Below are 8,289 nucleotides of genomic sequence, written 5' to 3' on the forward strand. Positions count from 1 at the left end.
ATTTAGAGTATTCATCACATTCTTATTGCATAAGACCTTAACTTCCTAGCAGGAAAAAAAAAAAAAACACAACCCTATGAGCAAAAGAGTGGAAAAGGCAGAGGAGGAAGAGGGAATTGCCTTGTCCATAGTTTACACTTGAGCATTTTTCCCCTTTCAAAGTGAAAATTGCTTCATCAATTGCTAAGCAGAAGCACTTCTCCACTAAATGTTAGTGTCTGTGTTGGGAGTGGTTTAAGTTTTGTGTTATCTTAACCCATTCAGGAACCTCTTTCTAAGGTTTCTTCTTCCATAGCACGGGTGTTTCTTTGCAATCCCTTGTTGTGCTGACCTTTATCCTCAGCTTGTTTCAAAGGGCAGCTGTGTGTATTTGGTCCTTCTCGGTTGTACATTGCAAGGAAAACAAACTGAGCCAGGGCTTTCCTTAAATGTTTTCAATCCTCTCCCAAAGTTTGATGTATCTTTTGTTATCTGATGCAAAGTTGGAAGAGTGCAAAGGTGAGAAAACACAACCCTTTATTCTAACAATAAAATATTAATGTATTCTTATCTTGCAATAGGTACAAATGACAAACTTATGTCATCCCCACTTAGATTAATAGTGACTGTTGGCCATAGTTATCCTGCTGTTGCTTTATGCATTATTGTCCAGTTGGATAACGTGAGTGTTACACTGGAACAGGCAACGTTTCTCCTGAAATTTCTCCTTGGGTTGATGAATTCTGATGGATGTTCCAGAGTCAGGAAAAGGCTGCTACGAGATATGTCTAAGCATACAAAGCATCCTTTTTCTTCTGATGGGCACATTTTAGAACCCCCAACTGCAGTTTTATCTACCATCATCAAAATAAAGTGATACTAGTATCAAAGAATTCTGTTTAACAAGTGTCAGTCTGAGTTAGATCGAGGCTGTCCAGAGCACAGGGTGTGTGCACAGACAGGTTCTTTCTGAAAGACAGGTATTTTTCACTATCATAGGAAGGCTAAAGGAGCTATGCAAATAGTCAAAGTTACTGAGTCCTCAAATATAATTCTGTGTAGCTGGAAAAATCAGAAAGCCTGATATATGTCGTTCTTACTTAACATCCACCGAAAATTTTTAGCATGAAGTCTTTCTTCAACAGAACAGCACCTGACGCTAAAATGGAGATTCAGGAAAGCTAATGATGTTCTAGCTGAACTGGAAAAGTTTCTCTTTTCTTTGTTTTTTTTTTTTTGTGTCTCTTGTGTCTCCTGTTGTCTCTTCAGATCCTTACCCTCCGCCTGTCCCTGTTTGTGTGACTTACTTGTGCCTTTTCTGTCTCATCAAGGGTACCACAGTGTCAGGTCGGGGTCCAGCCCAGGCTGGAGCGCTGGTATTGCGTGTGGAGATCCCAAACTGCAAGCAGGGCAGCGTGGCTCTGGAGGAGGAGACATGGAAGTGGTAAACCTGAGAAATTATTTCAGTCCTCCAGTCACTGCTGGCCAGAGCTGAACCCTCCAGCTTCAAGGGACAGGAACATGTGTCATCAGAGAAGAGGTTCACTCCACAATGAGTGAACATCCACACCAGCCTGGGTCTTCCTGCCAGTGTGTGCTGTGCCTCATCTCATTAAAGCACTGGCCTAATAAATGGGATTCTGCACTCCCAGCACTGGCTGAGTCTCATTTGTCTGAAGGGAAGTTAGAGCAGGTTCTGCACAACCCTTTGTTAAGCCTTCAGGAGTAGTATTCTAACTTATGTTTTCATGGTTTTCAATACAATCTTCATGGAGATATTTGCCCCTTTTATCCCTTTTAAGCTCTTCACAGAGATCTTAAATGTTTGCTGTTTTGTACTCGGCACATCACCACGGTGCTCTTCAGATAATGATTTTTGTCCCCACTTTGTATGTGAGAGATACGTATTGTATTTCCCTCTGCTTTGCAAATAAGGGAAATGAGGAAGAAAGCAATTATGTGATTCACCCTAATTGCGAGCTGAGTTGGTGCGGTCCGAGTGTTACTGCTGATCCCACAGACCTGGCAGCAGGTTAAAATTAGATGATTCGCTGATCCAGTGAGACTCCTGTCTGGATACAGGAAGTGTGACTTGGGATATCTCAACTGGGTTTCAAGTAGGTCTAAATATCCTTGCTCATGAATCATTAGCTTCTTCTAGATTCTATAATATTCCTTTCTTCTACCAGTTCAAACTGAAAACACCAGGTCATTTGCATTAATGTGGAGAAACAAGCCTCTGCTCTCTGAACCCCCTGCGGATTAATGCTTTTCATCTGGAAGAAATGATAGCTGCTACAGCTGTTCTATGGAAACGTTGAGGATGACTATGAAATGCTTCTCATTTGTTTGTTTGACAGTTAATGTGGGTTTGTCAAGCATTGCTCATCTGGCAAGATGGGGACAAGCTTGCACATTGACCTTTCAAGATCTCATTACTGCTTTGCATGTTTGAAAAATAAATAAATAGACAGATAGCTAGATGGATGTAGTTTAGGAAGCAAGTGCAACATGTGGCAAACTTCCTACAGGGTCTCTCCTCACAAATTCCCTGTGGCTCTTCCCTAGATGTGCTTGGCATTTCTGATGACAGGGTCATGGGGTGGAGAGGCTTCCCTTTCCCCCTCATTCTGTAGTAGAAAAATGACTGTTATAGGGATAAGCAGAAGCATCAGGTAAGAGATCTACCCCACTGTGGCCACTACTTTGTACTTTTAGACAAAGTCTTGCCCTGGATTGTTTATTTTTTGTGTGTTGATGTGCAGTGTTAATTTGGAAATCTTACAACATACCTTTTGCGGGGAGATAATGTAAACCTAACAAAAAACATCATGCGATTCCTCTTAGATTTGAATTGGGCAAGGGAATAACAACTTGAGTGGGAAGAGGCAGATGAGAAAATTGTCTCATTCTATGAAATCTTTTGGAAAAAAACAATAAAGTCAGCCATTCAGTAAGATGTTGATGTGCCTCTAGAGGTGTTATCTCTGCTTATGTGTACAAGAGCCCAGATAAGCCAGCTTCTTGTGGAGATCACGGCTTTTTCATCTCACACCAATTAGCTCTGACTCAATCATCCCTACTTAAACAGGCAATTAAAAAATAAGTTGAGAGTGTTGCAAAATTAATGTGCAAAGTAATGTGTTATGAAGGAGTATTAAACAATGAAAAATTAAGCTCAACCTTGCTGCGAGTTAACCTGAGAAACAGAACACGTGCAAATAATTACTTTTATCCGTCTTTCCTGTCAGCATGCTGTAGCCCGCTACTGGCACCCTCCATGGGATATGCATGTCAGTTCTGAATCTAGAAAACCATGGAAAGACCAACATCTTTCACTTCTCAAATGATGTGTGAGTTGCACACAACTTAATAATTGTCCAAAGGTCAGAGCTCAAGATCTCTTCCCTCAACAAAGAGGCTGCTCTGTTTGCTCTGGTGCAGCAGCCGCTGGCTCATATTTCAGTTTATTCAGACACAGTGTGTGCTCTGGACAGATTCTCAGGCACATAAATTAACATCTCAACTACTTATAATTTCCCCCCATCATTTCTTTTTTTCTCCCTTTGTTTTCTTTGTGAAACTAAACCTTTTGTGTTCAACCACAAGTGTCTGATACAACATACAGATAAGATCTGTTGTCAGGTTAATGCTATTACAAACCTTTCCCATAATTTCCTGGTCTGAGCAGGAGGATTTTTTTCCTAGCTCTGGACACTAAATGGATTAGACGCATCTTGCTGACAGAGCTTGCAAAGCTGAAGGTTTTACCCTGAAAAGTGTGAGGTGGTCTCTGTTACCCACATTTGGCTATTAACTGCTAAAACTTTGCATTACAGCCCTAAGAAGGTCATTAGCAACATAATCCATTTTATTTGTGCATCCATATGCAATTTCCACTATATTTGGTTTTGTTTTAGCAGAAATTACCTGAGCCAAAGGCAGTGGGGTTTTTTTTTTCAGCTGTTCTTGTGACCAAATTTGGCATTTACCACTGTCACCATTTCTAGCTCAGTCAAGACACTCTTAACAACCTCTTGTTGCAGAAAATCCAAAGGACTTTTTTTCTGAAGGTCTTGCTTGTGCAGTGTTAAAATTGCATTTGCAAGGTATGGGGAAAGAATCAAAGTATTTTCTATATTATTTATTCTCCTTGTTCTTTATATTCTCCTATTATTGTTTCCTCTTTCCTGCCTATTATCTTCCTTCAGGAGGAACACTGCAATACCTGAAGGAGGAGGCATGCGATGATGCTCCAGAGTACGGCAATATTTCTTTAAGTGTCATAATGATTATTCCAGAGAGCTCAGTAAACGACCACTGTTGCACATACACACAGCACTAGAACAACCAACAGGGCTGCAGAGTTTGTTCCTTAGAGGACAAGTGGCCCAAACCCAATTCAGCTCCAGTGCGTTGCCAGTCCTGAAAAAGGGGCCAATCTGCTCAATGTGCCAGTTCATGCTTAATTTCCTTTGACAAATAAGACTTCTAGTTCTTGGTAAAATTACTTTAAGATGCAAATCCTCAGTAACTCAAAGTGATTAGTCCAACGACATCTTCAACAGCCTCAAAGACAACAGTTGCAACACCTTCCCATAGCTATGTCCCATATGTTCCTATATAACTCAATGTAGCACTGATTTTACTACACAATTACAGACGTGCTGAACCCCAGCAAGGGCTGAATGACAGAGACTTGACCGAGAAATTCCTCTTTGGAGTTCAGTATCCTCAATATGTTGCAAGGACTTCCAGCTCGCAGCTGGTCACTGCAGAGCACAATTAGCTGAACCACCATTAAAGAGGTTAAGTCCCTTCATTGAGTTGGGCTGAACTTCTCTTCAAAAATGGGTATTTTTAACTGATTTAATCTTAGCTCCAGTTTGTCATGGTGTGAGTGCATAAGGAGGGGGCTGATAAAGTTCTGCAGGAAGGTCTGCTTCTGAGGTCCTGCTGTCCTGCATGTTTGCAAGTCCAGAGCAGGAAACAGAGCTGGGCGCCAAGGTGGCCAAGGACAGGAGAAGGTAAAAGAAGAGGCCAGAAAAGCAGCCAAGAAGGTGGTTAGTATTTAAAGAAGCCTTTTAGCTTTGAAAAAGTGGGGGTTTGTGAGGAGAGTGGGAAAGGTGGAAGGGTTTCCCCCTGGCTTTTGAGCAGCACTTCAAAGCAGGTCCTTTTCCCTTCAGCATGAGCAGTAAGAAAGACTGAAATCAGGTCCTGTGTGTTTCTTGCTGTAGACTGAGCCCAGGGCTCCTCCTGGAGGTCTGCAGAGTCCAAGCCCTGCCACTGACAGAGCTCATCGCTGCTGCCTGGCACAAACAGCAACCCCAAATACAGATAGAGTATGTACAATAGGTACATATGGGTTAATATAGTAACCATACAGATGCCTATACATAGGCAGCCCTAGCTGTCTTCAGTTAGTTCAGCAGCTGCACCGAGGTCCCTTTGGAAGTTAAATCCAATCACAAAAGTGCATATAATACATCTGAATATATTTACAAATTAAATAGATCTGAAGACTTCCATTCCTCCTCACGTGCACATCCTCTTCTCTGTGGAAAGGGTGCTAAACTCAGGGTGGAGGGGGATTCACATAAATTGTTGGAATCCACAAAACACCCCTCGCCCACCAAGGCCATACATCTTTGAAAGCTGATGTTGGACCAAGGAGAGGGATCGACACATGGGATAAGACCACTGGCTCAGACCAAGTAGTTTCCCACCTGTTTTATTACATTTGGCTCACTTACAGACCACAGATCCTTAATTTAGACAACACATTGTTATTCCAGTCTAGAAGAATCAGATGTCCAGTCTAGAAGAATCAGATGCTTACATTTTTGAGAAATCCAGCTGAGCTGGTTCCTCCACAGCCCGGCTGCCTTAAAAATGGGGTAACACCGCTGGTGAGACAGCACAGGGGTGCAAGGGGTCGGGGAGTGGGATGCACACACTGTCCCGAGGGCGTTTGCTCGAAGTTCATCTTGGTAAAGAGCAAGACAATGATCAACTGTGTTAAACAGCAACTGAGGAACTACCAGGAGACAGTTTGGGGGGAAAAACAAACAAAGCCCATACACACCACCACACCAAAACAAACAGGTAAGGAAACATACCAGCAAAACATGATGTTTAGAAGTTTCCAGGCACATATTAACATTTCATAACTATATTGTCTAGCTTTATCTGTTGCACTGCAGATATTGATCCCAAGCATATAGTTCAGCAACGGCCAGTTAATTACATTTTGATAACTAAACAATAAACCATGATCAAAGTCACATGAACTGGGAAGATTTTCCCTACAATATACATCTGACTGGACAGTGCTACAATGGTGGGGTTTGCAACAGCCTCTGCAATGGGGACACATGAGAAAATACAACTGCTACTTAAGATTAGATGGCCTTAAATCTCTGCTCCAACACTTTATCCATATGTGTAAATATACGTGTGTGTGTGCGTACATAAAATGTGAGACACTATACACACACAAGGAGATTCTCATGAGAAGCGTGAAAAAATGCATTATTTTAATTGTTTTAATTCATCCTTGCCCCCAGTAATTTTTCTTTTTCATATTTAAAAGACCTCACCATTCTTCCTTTAAACTAAGGCCTGGAAAGTAAAATACATTTCTGAAACAATGAAAATATCTTGGGGCAGAGGCAGATACTTTGGACACATTAAAATAACAGAATCTCCTGCAACACAACTGTTAAGTGTCAAGGAATGCAGCCCAAACACCATAGCATACACTGGGGTTTTGGTGGTGGTGTGTGTTTGTTTGTTTTTTAAAACAAATCACCTTTGAAGAACACTTCAATTCTAACCAGATGCTGAAAGATCAAAAAATACATCAAAACATGTTTCAAAATATCCTTGCATCCTCTAAAGAGCACTGTATTTTAATGACAGTGTAAGGAGAGTGTTTACAGTTTTGCCTGATAGAAAAATAAATTTAATACAATCATATAACACATAGGACACCAAAATATTTATTTACAGCATATATATCAATTCTTTTCACTTTTTATTAATACTTTTCCCGTTCTAAAGCTATGAAGATTAAAAATGTCCAAGCCGGCTAAGAGAAGAAAACATTCTCAAAATAAATATGAAACAAGAAAGGAAGTCAGCTGTAGTGCACCATCTGCTGCCACAATCCTCTTGTAAAACACGTTCCAGTTAACAGAGAGTACGTTTACAATCAGGCATTGACACTATTCACCCTCATCTGTTCACACACCAAACAAATACCACCTTGGCATGAAGAGACATATGTTCAAAAAGGAAGATCTGTTTGTCTCAGCGTCACATGAATTTACATGGGAAAGAGCCACCTCCTCCACTGAATTAAATCTGTAGAACCCCTTTGCTTTTGCAGAAAACCAGTCATCTACTGTCTCACAGACTCACAGAATGTTTGGGATTGGAAGGGACCTCAAAAGATCATCTAGTCCAGCCCCCTGCCAGAGCAGGAACACCTGGATGAGGTTACACAGGAATGTGTCCAGGTGGGTTTTGAATGTCTCCAGAGAAGGAGAATCCACAACCTCCCTGGGCAGCCTGTTCCAGTGTTCTGTTACCCTCACCATAAAGAAGTTTCTTCTCAAATTTAACTGGAATGTCCTTCCTTCCACTTTATACCCATTGCCCCTTGTCTTATCATTGATTGTCACCAAGAAGAGCCTGGCTCCATCCTCATGACACTCACCCTTTATATATCTGTAAACATTAATGAGGTCACCCCTCAGTCTCCTGCAAACTTAAGAGACCCAGCTCCCTCAGCCTTTCCTCATAAGGGAGATGCTCCACTCCCTTAATCATCTTTGTTGCCCTGTGCTGGACTCTCTCCAGCAGTTCCCTGTCCTTCTGGAACTGAGGGGCCCAGAACTGGACACAATATTCCAGATGTGGTCTCACCAGGGCAGAGTAGACGGGAAAGAGAACCTCTCTGACCTACTAACCACCCCCCTTCTAATACACCCCAGGATGCCATTGGCCTTCCTGGCCACAAGGGCACAGTGCTGGTTCATGGTCATCCTGCTGTCCACCAGGACCCCCAGGTCCCTTTCCTCTATGCTGCCCTCTAACAGGTCATTCCCCAGCCTATACTGGAACCTGGGGTTGTTCCTGCCCAGATGCAGGACTCTACACTTTCTCTTGTTAAACTTCATCAGGTTATTCCCCGCCCAGCTCTCCAGCCTGTCCAGGTCCCACTGGATGACAGCACAGCCTTCTGGCGTGTCTGCCACTCCTCCCAGCTTGGTGTCTGTGGGACAGGATTTGGCTGGCCTCAGCAAA

Source organism: Streptopelia decaocto (genome assembly GCF_964273445.1).
Source record: "Streptopelia decaocto genome assembly, chromosome: 2".
NCBI classification, from domain to species: Eukaryota; Metazoa; Chordata; class Aves; order Columbiformes; family Columbidae; genus Streptopelia; species Streptopelia decaocto.